General features: G+C 44.4%; 1 non-coding gene across 1 annotated transcript; it reads right to left on the reverse strand.

The window, feature by feature from the left end:
- Positions 1 to 5,595: 5,595 nt before the first annotated feature.
- TRNAG-GCC (transfer RNA glycine (anticodon GCC)) lies at positions 5,596 to 5,671 on the reverse strand. The gene has a single exon. It is a non-coding gene; the product is annotated as a tRNA-Gly (tRNA).
- Positions 5,672 to 15,614: the final 9,943 nt, after the last annotated feature.

Below are 15,614 nucleotides of genomic sequence, written 5' to 3' on the forward strand. Positions count from 1 at the left end.
AGATCAAAATCACGAATCTAGTCAACGGAAACATCAGATTCAAATCCTTGAGTCCTGACTCCAGGGTCTATTGCTCTGCATTACACACTATTATTGTCTGTCAGTGGGGTACCCTGATGGGTGCATTGGGGGCAAGTAATGATCTCTGCCTTCTAGTAGCTCATGGTTTATGTTGGGAAGTAATTTGTACTCCACTCCAAACCTTTAACTACTGCCTATGAAAGGCAGCTGTGGGCCAGTCAGCTGGTTCTGGAATTCAGGGCTTGGGTGCTCACTGGTCACGGAGAGCAACCCCACGCTCCAGCATCGGTTTTATGAATAACAAAGGTGACGTACTGGATTTCCGTCTAACTCATAGCCTCATCTGACTGCACTTGATTTGGCACTATCGGGAGAGACTAGTGACTGGGTTCCTTTGAATCCAACTGAGACCATGAGTCTCAGAGGGCACAGAAAATAAAGTTTGATGTCTAATAAAGTAATTGGAAATTGAGAACGCCAAATGGGCCTTGAAAAATGAGTGATAGAGGAAACCACCTAGTCTCTCTATTTTGTGGAATGTGGCAAAGAGACAAAAGAACAGGACATAGGACTTTGAAGTGACAGACATGCTTTTAATCTTGGTTCAAACAGGACAATTCAGTGATGTATGTGAGAACTGTGTTTCAATTTCAGAATCTGTAAAATGAAGTAATTCAATGTTTCAAAAGTATATGCATATATATATTATATATATACACAAACACATGTATATATATACTACACTGAATATTTATATTTAAAATAATAGATGTAAATATAAACATATTTTTTAAAAAAACCCAAAACATAGTACCACATCAACTATTCTTATATTTCAACACAATGTTGTTTTAAAAAAAGTAAACCTTATATTTTAAAATAATTTTAGATTGCCAAAAAAATCTTACGAAGATATTAGAGAAGATTCCCACATACCCCTTATTCAGTTTCTTTTATTTTTTAATTTTTTAATTTTTTAATTTTTTAATTTTATTTTTTGTATTTTTCTGAAGTTGGAAACAGGGAGGCAGTCAGACAGACTCCCACATGCACCCAACCGGGATCCACCTGGCATGCCCACCAGGGGTCGATGCTCTGCCCATCTGGGGCGTTGCTCTTTTGCAACCAGAGCCACTCTAGCGCCTGAGGCAGAGGCCATGGAGACATCCTCAGCGCCCGGGCCAACTTTGTTCCAATGGAGCCTTTGTTGCGGGAGGGGAAGAGAGAGACAGAGAGGAAGGAAAGGGGGAGGGGTGGAGAAGCAAATAGGCACCTCTCCTGTGTGCCCTGGCCGGGAATCGAACCCGGGACTCCTGCACGCCAGGCCGACACTCTACCACTGAGCCAACCGGCCAGGGCTAAGTTTCTTTCATTATTAACAACTTACCTCATCATGATACATTTGGAAAAACTCAGAAAATGACATTGGCACATTACTCTTAACTAAACTCTTCTAGACTTCTTTGGGTTTCACCAGTTTCTCAATACCTCGCCGGTCCTGAGAAGCACGACTCTCCTTTTTACAAGGCAGCATATCACAGTGAGCACAAACAGAGCACTTGCAGTTAGACTAAGGCATTAGTTATGATTCCATCACTTGCTAGTCATGTGACCAACAAAGAGCCATCTTGGCCTCAATTTCCTCAACTGTGAAATGGGAATAAGAATGCCTAACTCATAGAATTGATATATATGTATTAGTCACGATTCTTCAGAGAAACAGAACCAATGGCATGGGGACATACACATCTAAGAACTGACTAACGCACTCATGGAGCCTGACAAGCCCAGAGCTCTGCAGGGTGAGGTGCCAGCTGGGGACCCAGGAGAGCTAATGGTGTAGCTCCCACCCAAAGTCAGCAGGATCAAGACCCACGGTGAGTCTGTGCTTCAGTTTGAGTCAAAAAGCAGGAAAATAGGCTGATATCCAGTTCAAAGAAAGTCAGGCAGGGACAATCCCCTCTTATCAGGGGAGGATCAGCCTTTTTGTTCTATTTAGGCTTTCAACCAATTGGGTGATGCCCACCCACATTGGGGAGGACAATTCGCTTTCAACCAATTGGGTGATGCCCACCCACATTGGGGAGGACACTCGGCCTTTCCATTTAAAAGTTAATCTCACTCCAAAACACCTTCATGTAAATATGCAGAATAATATTTGACCGAATACCTGAACATCCATGGCCCCAGCGAGTTGACTCATAAAATTGACTGTCATACGAAGTAAAATGCCCCATATCCACAGGGCATTCCCAAACGGTAGCTCTTATGAGGACTATGCTAAGACGACTGTCCAAAACCACCCAGGGCTTTTCTTCTCCCTTTATCTACCTCCAGTCACAGATGGAACCAGGGTCTTGGATGCTGCTGAGCAGGCTGCCATTTTCAAAAAGAGTTTAAATCACTGTGATAGGTGAATATATATATATATATATATATATATATATATATATATATATATATATATATATAAAACCTAAATAAGCAAAATTTCAAAGACACCAAACGTTAGAGCCGGGACTTACGCCCTGAGAGGAGGGCTGTTCACATCTGCTCTCTTCTGGCTTCTCTGAGAGAAGGATCTGTAGTTACTGGACTGACGGAAATCTGGCTGGTGAGAGGCTGATCACGTCTTGTCCCTTCTCAACATTCCCACTAGAGCGGAGGGGAAAGTCTCTGGTATAGGTCGCTCACTGCATTACTCATCTGGTCCAAGGTATCTCTTGCCAAACTGTACCAAGAGAAATACAGTAAATAATAGCAATAATACTACTACTACTACTAATAATAATACTATTTTAAGCACTGCGATCTCATTTAATCATGCCAGGTACCTATTTAAGTATGATGATGTCATTTAATCTTCCAAAAAACAACTGTGATATAGGTACTATTATTCTCTCCATTTGCAAATGGGAAAAACCAAGACTTAGACAAATAAGCTACACCATTTTAACTGTAAGTAAAAGGCCGCTGACATTTATTGACTACTTTCTGTAGATAAGACCTTATCCCAATTTACATGGATTATTTCTTCACAACAGATTTATTGCATATCAAGTCTTATTACTAAACTCTGCTGTACAGATGAGAAATGTGAGTCTTAAGAGACGTCTTATCCACCATTATAGCTTGAGTTTATCTGACTTTGGGACTTTGGCTTTGGTCTTTACACTAGTGACCCAGCCTCCTCCTTGGGTGGGTGGGAGAAAGGACAAAGAGACTGGGACAAGAGATCTGGGTCCCCATGCCGTCTTTGGTATTAATATCCTATCTTGGCACTCCTTGAATAAGTCACTTCCTGTCTGGGTCTCAACTTCATCTCAGTAAACTGTGGAGGCTTGGAACTGTATATTCGATTCAGCCACCCTCAGCTTCTCCTATGAGGCAGTGTAGTGTAATGAAAAAGCTATGCAGTTTGAAGCCACTTCAAAGCTCTGTGGTCTTGAGAAGCTTATTTCATTGACCTATTCTCATTTATTTATTCAAAACTTCTATAAAACATTTCTATACTGAGCACCTACATAATTTGTGCTAGAGAAAAGATCACTCTGGAATGAATACATGGATCTCACCCATGCTTTCATAGATGTTATCATCCAATGGAAGAAAGAGAGACATGCTCTCATTTTTCCTATGGGAGAAAGGTGACTCAGGTCAATGATAACAGTTATCATCGAGAAACTTAACAAGATTCCATGACAGTGCATGTCCCAAGCTCATTGCCTGGTACCTGGAGGTTATGGTGCCTTTCGAGTAATGGTTAATAAGCTCTCAATGTGTTTTGTCCAGGGGAATGCTTGAGATTTGCCCCTCAGCTCCTGCTTTCTGTTGTGTGATCTGGGAAGCGTTTCTCCAACAAACCCCCAGTCTTCATGGGTGGCTCTCATGACCAGGAGGATCCTCTTTATTTTCTCAGAATGGTGCCCGAGGCCCGGATGGACCCAGGGGTTGAAACTAAGATGTTTCAGCTTCCGGATGTCAGGGCTCTAAGTTAAGGGCCTTGAGAAAATGTGGATTTTTTTTTATTTCTGAAGAAGGAAAGAAACACTTCATGCAAGAGCTGGAGTGGACAGCAGAGCTGTAGGTAAATTTCCCTAGCGGCCGGGAGGCAGCTGAACAAGATGACCAGAGCATAAGGTGACTCACTGGCTGGGGCTCGTAGGCTGATCACAGCCCCGGGAGCTTTGGTGTCCGCCTCTGCCCCCTCCCTGGGTGCACTGTGGGAACTTGGTGCTCGCCTGTATTACAGTACTGACCGTTTTATGCCATCTTTATTCTTTTGGGTCGGGCCATTCCTGTCCACATTCATGGTCTCCATCTCAGTTCAACCACTGCCACCATTGACTTAAACTACATTAAAACCCTCCTGCACCAAACAATGTATTTCCACCTTTGCCCTCTGTGATCTATGCGACAGGCAGAGTTCACATCTAAAATTGCAAAGATGATCTCGCACCCCTTACTTACCACACTTGAATGGTGTCCCACTGTTTTTGAGATAGAGACCGAAATTCTTAGTACGGCTCTAAGCCTCCTCCAGACTTCTCTCAATCTAGTCACCTCCTTCCACCTAACGTGCAGGCACACGGGCCTCCTTTCATTGCTCCCTCCCCCAGAGCCCCTGCCCAGTCTGTTCCCTCCACGGAACCTTTCCTGACCCTTATCTGTCAGCTAGTGGCCCTTCTACACATTTTCCTATGTCATTTCTTAAAGACTTTTTCTGATTTTTATGACTATATCAGGGTCTCTGTTTCCTTCAAATATTTGTTCTAGTTTGTCATTTTCTTTGTTAATATTTTAAGAAGTCTATCCCCTTTATTTGACTATGAGCTCCAAGATCACAGAAAGGCCACGTTTTATCATTTTATCCCTGTCATCTAACACAATGCCCATGACATAGGTAAGTGTCAAATGAATATTTACTGAATAAGTAAATGAAGGAAGGAAGAAATTCATGAACTTGTCTACCCCTGCTCCCTCTGGGAGGCTGAGGAATAGGCCTTTATTATCAGGGACCCAGCACTTAGTAAAGTACTTGGAGTGAACAGGAGGCTTCCCCAGGTATGTACTGAAGAAGGCTGTTCCTGAGCTGCTGCGCTGGAGGATTCGACAGTCTCGCCCAAACAAGTCATTTCCCTGACAGAGTCTCGGGTGCTCTGTCTCTTTCAATGACAACGCGTTCGCTGTGTTGTGTCATGCCATTGCACCATCTACTCAGGATCAAACCAAAATCCCCAACTCCGGACAAAGTCCTTCTATTTTATTTCTTTCTTTTTTTTTTTTTTTTTCATTTTTCCGAAGCTGGAAACGGGGAGGCAGTCAGACAGACTTCCGCATGTGCCCTACTGGGATCCACCCTGCACGCCCACCAGGGGGCGATGCTCTGCCCATCTGAGGCATTGCTCTGTCGCAATCAGAGCCATTCTAGCGCCTGAGGCAGAGGCCACAGAGCCATCCTCAGCGCCCGGGCCATCTTTGCTCCAATGGAGCCTCGGCTGCGGGAGGGGAAGAGAGAGACAGAGAGGAAGGAGAGAGGGAGGGGTGGAGAAGCAGATGGGCACCTCTCCTGTGTGCCCTGGCCGGGAATTGAACCCGGGACTCATGCACGGCAGGCCGACGCTCTACCACTGAGCCAACCGGCCAGGGCCTCAAAGTCCTTCTATTTTCAATCGAGCTTAAGATGTGCGATGGGTCTCAACTGTGTCCGCAGCCCTCACCACCATTTGTCTTTCTCGCTAATCGAGGATATGTGTCTGCTGACTTCAGTGGGGCCTCTCATGCCCGCTGGGCTACTGGGGGCAGAGAGAGCCAGTGCTTGAATAGCCTAAGAAAAGTAAGAATGGGGGTTGTGAAATGTTAATTGAAATAAAGCATGTGCAAAGGGATGTTGGCTCCCACATATAAGAGGAGCAGTAAACGGAGAGCGTATGGTCCAGGGTCTTTTATAGGTTGCATGCTTGCAGGCTGTTCTCTCCGGGGTGCCCAGAGAGGCCCCTGCAGAGATTGGTGAACACTGCCATAGAGAAGTCAGCAGGTTAGCCTGACCTAAGTCCCGTTTGCCAATAAAGCACCAAGCGGGGAGACAGCATTCTTTAGAAACAAAACTCCTATGGACGCCAGGGAGAGAAGACCAGGAGTCCTAAGGATAAAGGCTTAAAGAGAAGACCTCTCCGTCCCGCTGATGATTTGAAATCAAGGCAGAGTTTTGTTTTCCACTTGGAAACTGCAGAAGTCAGTCCCTGCCCAGAGTCTCCGCATAATTAATACCTGGTGTTTGCATGGTCGTTCCAAGATTTTAAAGAGGCCAGCACATATATTTCACTAGACAAATCCCCACAACACCACGATGCTGACATTACTGTTTCCGTTTTATATAACAGCAAGCTGTGATAAGGGACGGGACTAGAGTCAGGCTGCTACTAAGTGGAAGGTCTGGAAACTGGGGATGCTGCAGATACGCTGCAGTAGAAGCCGTTGTCTTATATATATATTTTCCCCCTATGATGCTACACCAGCTGCCCTAGGGCACCCCTGTGAGTGTGAACTGTGAGTGAGTCACATGTGCTCAGAGCCTGAGAATTCATTCAAAGATCTCGAGTTGTGCTCTTCAGTCAGAGGAAATGAGATTAACAGCCATATATAAATGGATCCGAGGAGTTCATGGTTGTCAAGATTCATTTCTGCGGAGCGATGCTGAGCAGGACCCCTTCCCCATGGTTCCTGCTACTGTTCCCGCCGCCTCCAGCATGTGGCCACAGGACGACTTTGGACATCTCCTAACTAGTGTCCCTGCCTCAGGCTCTGCCTCCCTTTATCTCTGCCCACCCAGTTCTAAAATACAAGTTTGGGCTATATCACTTTCCTCAAAATTCTTTATCGGCTTCCCTTCCCTTCCGGGATAAAGTCAAACTCTTTGGTGGGGCAGCTATAGTGTTCAGAATTGGCCTTTTCCTCCATCCTTCCTTCCTTTTAGACTAACATCTGCCCAGAGCACGGGGGATCGGACATGAGCAGGTCCCGTGTTCAGGGACTCTCCAAGCCGGGCGGGGTTTCAGATATCCCGGATTGTATATGGATTCTGGCCCCCAAGAGCTTCCTTCTTTGCAAATCTCTGTGCGGGTTTATAGTTATTCCAGCTCTCCAGAATGTCTACCACAGAACCTCTCCTGGAATCTCCTGCACCCCCAATTTCCTGCCTAGTGACCCCACCCATGAGGCTCCTTCAGTTGTTACCTTCATTACTCTGACAAGCCTTGTCCAACTCTCAAGAGGTTAGTTTGTTCCACTTTCTCTGCCTTGATTAGAGCATGCGTCGCCCTGTATTATCACTACTATGCGAGCTCCTGTCCCAAAGGCACCCGGGTGGGAAGGATGCCGCTGTCTGTGGTCAGGCTCAGTGCCACGCACAGAATGGGGCGCCTGCTGCAAGGGGGTGAGCTCCTGAGGCACGTGGCTTGCCCCGCTCCTCACCCTGCTCCTGCACAGACTGTACCTCCTACACCCACCTTAGTTTCTCTCTGAAGAGCCCACACTTGGGTTTATGTTCCAGAATAACCTGTGGCCATCTGTCCTTCCTCATTTTTCCGAGACAAGGATTGCTTTGCTCTGTGTTCCCGGGCACCCTGCTCACTGCCTGGCCCACAGCGAGACCTCAAGGGACAGCTACTGCTTTGGGGAGGTGACTGGGGCTTCCTGCCAAAGCTGCTGGGAGTATACAGTGCGCACCCTTTGTAACATATACACATATATATTATATAGACACTATATACAATATCTATATGAGATGTATATTATTATTACATATACTATAATAAATAATATATAATGCAATGTGTATATATATATACTATATATTACTCATATGAAATTTAGGTATATATTATAAATATATTCCAAAAATATGTACTATTATATATAGTTCTTAATTATTCAGCTCATCACAATTAGAAAAAGAAAGTTATTCTTACTAATTTTTAATAGCAAAACTCATTAAACTAAAGACTTTGTTGGGCAGGGGCTGTGTTAAGGCATACTTATATTTTTAGCCTCTAGCAGACACCTTGTCGGTAGTAGTTGCTCATTAAATATATGGTGAGAATGAATGACTAATAATGGTGTGTACCACTTACTGAAGCTACACCCCAATGGCAGTAACGGAAGTGCTTTGCCTCTGTGTGTTCCCATTTAATTTATAGAAAAGCTGCAAAATGGTTATTGTACTCACTTTCCAGATGAGGAGTCTAAGGCTTGGCAAGTCTGAATGAATTAGCCTGGATTACGTTTCTGAGGGGCACAGAGCACAGTGCAATTACAAAACAAATCCAAGCAGCTACAAATTCCCATGCACTTAGGCTCTGTGCTATGTTTAAGAGGCAAGTTCCTTCACACATGAAAATATAGTTCTCTGTTGGGATACAAGGCATTATTTTCCTCTATGAAGAGAAACAAAATAATAGCTCTGTGCCACTCGTCTGGTTATGACCTGGGCTCAGTTTTCCTATTCTGCGGTCTGCCCCCACCTAATGTGAACAGGGGACCAGCTGACCGAGTAAATATCAGCCTAGGAACTTCCTAGCATAAGGGACATTCAGTGCTAAAATGGGGACAGAGGTCACCCTAAATTCAGGGCTGATACAATAGCATTAAACTGCTCAAGATAAAATTCATCTGGTGGTGGTGGTGGTGATGGTGGTGATGGTGTTGGTAATGGTGGTAATGGTGGTGGTGATGTTTGTGGTGGTGGTGGTGGTGATGGTGGTGGTGGTGGTAGTGACGTTGGTGGTGGTGGTGGTGGTGATGGTGGTGATGGTGGTATTGGTGGTGGTGGTTGTGGTGATGATGGTAGTAATGGTGGTGGTGATGTTTGTGGTGGTGGTGGTGGTGGTGGTGGCAGTGGTGATGGTAGTGGAGATGTTGTTGTTGGTGGTGGTGATGGTGGTGGTGGTGGTATTGGTGGTGGTGGTTGTGGTGTTGGTGGTGATGGGGATGGAAATGCTGGTGATGGTGCTGGTGATATTGTTGATAATGGTGGTGGTGATGGTGATAATGATGGTGGTGGTGATGGTGATGGTGGTAATAATGGTGATGTGGTAATGGTGGTGGTGGTGATGGTATTGATAATGGTGGTGGTGATGGTGATAATGATGGTGGTGATGGTGGTGGTAGTGGTGATGGTAATAGTGATGATGGAGGTGGTATTGGTGGTGTTGGTAATAGTGATGGTGGTATTGGTGGTGATAGTGGTGGCAGTGATATTGTTAGTGGTGATGATGGTGGTGGCGAAGGTGGTGATTGTGGTGGTGGTGATGGTGATGGTAGTGGTGATGGTAATAGTGGTGGTGGTGGTGGTGGTAATGGTGGTGATGGTAGTGGTGATGGTGTTATTGGTGGTGATAGTGGTGGCAGTGGTATTGGTAGTGGTAATGATGGTGGTGGCGAAGGTGGTGATGGTGGTGGTGGTTGTGGTGATGGGAATGGTAGTGCTGGTGATGGTGGTGGTGATGATGGTGGTGGCAAAGGTGGTGATGGTGGTGGTGGTGGTGGTGGTGGTGATGGTGTTGATAATGGTGATGGTGATAATAATGGTGGTGATGGTGGTGTTGTTAATGGTAGTAATGGTGGTGATGGTGTTGATGGTGTTGGTGTTGGTGGTGATGATGGTGGTGATGGTGTTGGTGGTGATGATGGTGGTGATGGTGTTGATGGTGGTGTTAGTGGTGATGATGGTGGTGATGGTTGTGGTGGTAATGGTGGTAATGGTGGTGATGGAAGTGATGATGGTGGTGGTAATGGTGGTGGTGTTGGTGGTGATGATGGTGGTGATGGTGTTGATGGTGGTGGTGTTGGTGGTGATGATGGTGGTGATGGTGTTGATGGTGGTGGTGATGGTGGTGATGTTGTTGATGGTGGTAATGGTGCTGGTGGTAATGGTGGTGATGGTGGTGATGATGGTGCTGGTGGTGATGGTGGTGATGGTGTTGATGGTGGTGGTGTTGGTGGTGATGATGGTGGTGATGGTGCTGGTGGTAATGGTGGTAAAGGTGGTATGGTGGTGGTGATGGTGTTGGTGGTGGTGGTAATGGTTGTGATGGTGGTAGTGGTAATGTTAATAATGATGGTGGTGGTAGTGATGATGGTGGTGATAGTTGTTGTGATGATGGTGATGGTATTGGTGGTGGTGATGGTGGTGGTAATGGTGGTGGTGGTGGTGCTGATGATGATGCTGATCGTGGTGACTGTTGTGATGGTGGTGAAGGTGTTGATGGTGTTGGTGATGGTGGTAATGTTGCTGGTGTTGGTGATGGTATTGATAATGTTGGTGGTGATGGTGATGGTGATGGTGTTGGTGGTGGTGGTGGTGGTGATGGTGATGGTGGTTCTGGGAATGATGGTGGTGATGGTGGTAATGTTGATTGTGGTTCTGATGATGGTGCTGATGGTTGTGATGATGATGGTTCTGATGGTGGTGATGTTGGTGATGGTGGTGGTGATGGTGATGGTGGAAATGGTGGTGGTTGTGGTGATGATGATGATGGTGGTGGTGATGGTGTTGGTGTTTGTGGAGGAAATGGCAGTGGTAATGGTGATGGTCATGGTGTTGGAGGTGATGTGTATAAACACCATACAGAACTACTTGGAGAAAATGAGACATATTTTCTTATGATGTAGTGAAACTGCAAGAGAGAAGCTGGGCCAATATGAATGGGAGCAACCTCACTGTAGCAGAAGTTAAGGCACTTATCCTTGCATGTCACAGGACATGGGAACCACAGATACCACCTCAGGCATATTTTTTAACTCATTGCCCAGACCCACCCATAATGTCATGTGCCCCAAACTAAACATATTTTCTAAAAACTCATCTTCTCTTCAAGTCCTGCGAGGACATAACTGAATATCCACGGAGTCGCAGTCATGACACATAGATTTTTTTTCATTAGCCTAACCATACCTGTGCACATTCAAGGTCTAGTAGGATCAAACACAGCAATACAGAGAGATTCCACCACCATCACCACCATTATTATCACCATCATGTATGTGAACCACATACATCACAGAGAGCAACACCACCATCACCACCATTATTATCACCATCACCACCACCATTATCAACACCATCACCACCACCACTGCCACCACCATCACCACCTTCGCCACCACCATTATCACCATTACCAATACCACTGCCACCACCATCACCACTACCATCACCACCAATGATACATAGGTCTGACCTGTTTTCAGAATATGAAACTGCCCATATTCACAGTGCAGCGCTGACTCTCTACCTGCTATTTTATCCCAATATCTGGAAGCATTGTCGCAGATGCTCGCAAATGTTCCCAGACATATATTTTCAGTCACAGTCAGAGGTGTAAGGTATACACAGATTCACATACATGAACATGCATATTTGTTTATTATACACTTATCTCTTTTATACTCACTTAACCCATACATACTTGTGTGTGTGCATGCACATATATGCACATACATGCACACATGCATAATACATGGAAGGAGGACAATTGCTTGAATCCCTCTCTGTTGAAAGCAGGGTATAAGAACAAGCTTTAAGAAAAATAAATAAGTGAATAAACAAATAGAGAGATAGGTAAATAAATATAGCAGGCACGTAGGCATGCAGAGATATCCACCTATTTTCATTTCATCATACATATACCCCTATCTCTTGACATATGCATTCTCTCAGTGTGTCCTCAACTGAAGACATATTTGTGAGACCCTTAAGAATGAAGAATTTCTGGTTGGATGATTCTTCCTACTCCCTACTTTGCCCCACATACCAAATAGAGCCAGGGGATGGCTGGTTCTTCTTTGCATCATCTCTGAGGAACACAGGGGTGTTACACCTTCGTCACTTCCTCATGAGGCTCTGGGAGGCACCACTGCCAGCGAGGCCCCGACCGTGAGCAAGGTTCAGGAGGAACTGACCACGAAGGAATGTTTTTCTACTTAGCCAAAATGATCTGGATGCTTTGAACACAGACTTTCTGCTCAGAACTCCTAATGTATTCCACATTTGGCTATTAAATCCTAATTGGAGGCCTGCTGGGGAAGGTATGGGGGCCTGGCCTGGCAGCATTTCCTGGGTCACATCCCTGCAAGACCCAGCTCGATCCCGCGCCCTTGTATGACCTGCCCTTTTGAACTCTTAATCCTCCTAACTGGTCACAAAGAATTAGGAGCTCAATTTACCCCTGAAACCACAGGAATGCCCCCTTTGGTCTTCCTCTTCTCATCTGCCATCTCCACTGTCCCCTCCCCCCCACACACACACTCTGTTATTCTCTCCTTTCCCCCTCCTTGATACGGAAGCAGGATGTCTTGCGGGAGCTTAATTGAAAGGCTCCAAAAAGCCTGAGACTTTTATGATGAAACAACTGTCCTTGGTAAATGTCAGGCCTTGGGTTTGATGATATTTATGACCTTTTTTTTTCCCATTAGTCTGCCATTTTTCTGAGAAATTATGATGCTGCCACTGTCAGCCCAACCAGGCCAGTTTTCGATACAGTAAGTTTTGCGCAGATGAAAAGAACCTTGCTCTCTCCAGCCCAGAGTCAGAGCTTATCTCACCAGGTCCCAATAAGCAGGCAGAGAGATAAGGATGAAACAGCCTTGAAATGATCACCATGGAGGGCCTGGATGATTCTGAAATGAAAGCTAGCCTTAGCTCCACCACCTGCCAGCTCTACTAACTGGTCCGAGCCATTCAAGGTCTGTGGTCCTCGGTGCTCTCATCCGGAGACTGCGCACAGCAACGCCTGCTGTGTAAGAGGCTTGTGCGGAGGGTCCAAGAAATGAATACAGTGAAGAGTGCTTTGAACAATTGAAACATTAATCAAATATGATTAATTGAAATAACAAAGGGACTCTCTCCTCATCAATAGGAACTTCAAGGTGGACAAAGAAATGGAGAGGGTAGCCCCGAGATCTGATGAAAACCATGTATCGTGGCCAATGGCTACACACTGCAGGAAGGCCCATGTGGGTTCTGTCTAAGAAACTATTTCCTGTGGGCCAAGTCTGTGAGAGGCCAAAATGGGATGAGTTAGGGCAGCACTTTTCCCATGGTCGTTGGTATTTATCTATTGCCACCTGACAACGCCAGTCTCCGCCTTGCTTTTCTTGTTCCCGTTTACTTCTTCAGAAATAATTTCTCCCTTGGACCAAAGGCTTCTCCAGTTACTGAGACAACCCATAGAATGTCAGGACATCATCCAGTAGCTCCCAGTTCCCCTATCATGAAGGGCGTGGAATCAAAGCCCATGTCTAGACCCAGACCCTGGAGCCTACAGCTTTACTTCTGAGGATAACTTGTCTTAAAGAAGACACAGCAGGTAAGAATACAGGTGCTGGCATCAGATTCATGACTTCAAATCCTTGCTGCGCTCCTTTCTAGCTGTAAGGCATTGGACAAATTAATGAATGTCCCCAAGCCTCAGTTTTCCTATCTTTAAACCAGGGATAATGATCATACCTCTCATATAAATTCACTGTGGGAGTAAAGGAAGTAATCTATTTAATGTATGTGGCTCAACTTCTGGCAGGGAAAAAGCTTTTGGTCATGTTAGCTTCAGTCATGATAATGACAGTATTGCTGATGGTGGAATTACTGGTCATGATACAAAGCTAAATTTCTCTGATTTATTTATTTTTATTATTATTGTTATTTTTGTTGTCAAGTGAGAGGCAGTGTAGGCAGGAACCGACTTCCACGTGTGCCCCACTGGGTTCCACCCAGCAAGTCCCTACCAGGCGATGCTCTGCCAGGCTGGGAAGCTCCATTGCTCAGCAACCAAGCTATTTTAGCACCTGAGGCCAAGGCCATGGAACCATCCTCTGGGAATTGAACCCAGGACTTCCACATGCCAGGCTGACATTCTATCACTGAGCCAACCAGCCAGGGCCAAATTTCTCTGGTTTATAATAGACTCAAGAGCTAGTTTTACAGGGAAAAAACTTAATTCAAGCTTTTTGCCTAAGGTCAGGGCACAATTTAAAAAAGGAGAATTTTATAAGAATAAAACTACTTGAATAAGGAAGATCTGTTTTAAGATTGAGTCAGGAAGGACAATTATGAAGAACTGGCATTTAAACTTCACTCTTAAGGATGAATAGAGTCACCCAGGTATAGAGTGGAAGAAGGAGCATTTCATATAAAGAACATAAGCAAAGATCCTGAGACGTGAAAAAGTTTGGTCAATTGAGGTCACTAAAAATGATTAATGTGTCCAGAGCATGTTAAGTGGTGCTGTGTGAGTTTGGTCAATGGATAGATGCAGCAGAGCTTTGCACACCTGGGTATGGAGTTGATAAAGAAAGATCTTAACAGAGGAGTGGCAGGGTCAGATTTATACAAGGTCCCATGCTATTAAGTCCCAGAGCAGGATTTAAGTAAGCAACATCAAGCCATAGCCTCACAGTACTACTGTTAGCCCTTTGCTCAATTAATAAAGAAGGAAAGTTGACCAGTCATGGTTGCAATATGCTGGAGCACTTTGTGGCATCATTAGAAAACAGTCTTGGAAGTCACATGTGAGCACTGGCACTCTGTAGAAGCTATTATTGCCCATCACTAGAATCTACAAAGTCAGATTCCTGTCTTGCGTGGTAACACATTCCCAGAGCATAGAAATGATATATAGCACTCAATAAAAATTTTGAATTAAATAAACCAGACCTAAGGACAACCTGAGCCAGCATTACCAGGGGTGGCTTCTTCAGCTCTTTACCACTTTTCAAATACTGGTACTCAGATGATTTTAGTCCACAACAAAGCGTTCTTGAGTCCCTGGCATCAAACTCAGGCATATTTTTGGCTGCCACAAGCTAACACTATTTTCTAAATGTTTTTCTGCTATCTCAGTGGACACCTGACTTGTCATCTCTGAGAACAAATAAGTGGGTGAATTTCAGGCAGTAAGACTATAGTTTTTTACTTTTCTCACTTTTCCATAATATTCCAAATTGAGTGGAATAATACTAAGAATTTAAATTTTAATCCCTACATATCTATGTGAACATTTTTTTGTAATAATGTGATTAAAAAAAAAAAAAGCAATAGAAGAACTTGCAATAAAAAAAAAACAGTAGAAACCAAGGCAATAATGTATTATAAAATACATTTTCATGCTGCTTTAAAAAATTTTTTTTTGCATTCTGAAGAATTTTTAATGTATTCTTCATCCTCTTTTGCTTTTGATATAAAATAAGAGTTCTAGTAAATGGTAGTTTGTATAATGCATTTAGGTGTCAAGATAAAATTAGTTTCCAAAGTTCTTTAGATAACATTTTCTGAATCTCGAGAATGCTACAATGTGAGACCCATAGAAGCCAGAGAAAGTCTGAAGGAGAAAGGAAAATTCCAGGGATCCATGTGGGTCAGGCTTTGAATATGAGATGCCACAATTTCACAGGTGGATTTGTATGTGCATCATGCTTTCTACGAAAAATACTTAAAAGTTCCCCTCCGTGATGAGGTAGAATGTAATTCTTAATTATTCCATAGCTAATGAGTGAAAGAGATGAGATTCAGAGTTAGTTCTTTCTGGATTCAAATCCCA

Source organism: Saccopteryx leptura, chromosome 3 (assembly GCF_036850995.1).
Source record: "Saccopteryx leptura isolate mSacLep1 chromosome 3, mSacLep1_pri_phased_curated, whole genome shotgun sequence".
Lineage (NCBI taxonomy): Eukaryota > Metazoa > Chordata > Mammalia > Chiroptera > Emballonuridae > Saccopteryx > Saccopteryx leptura.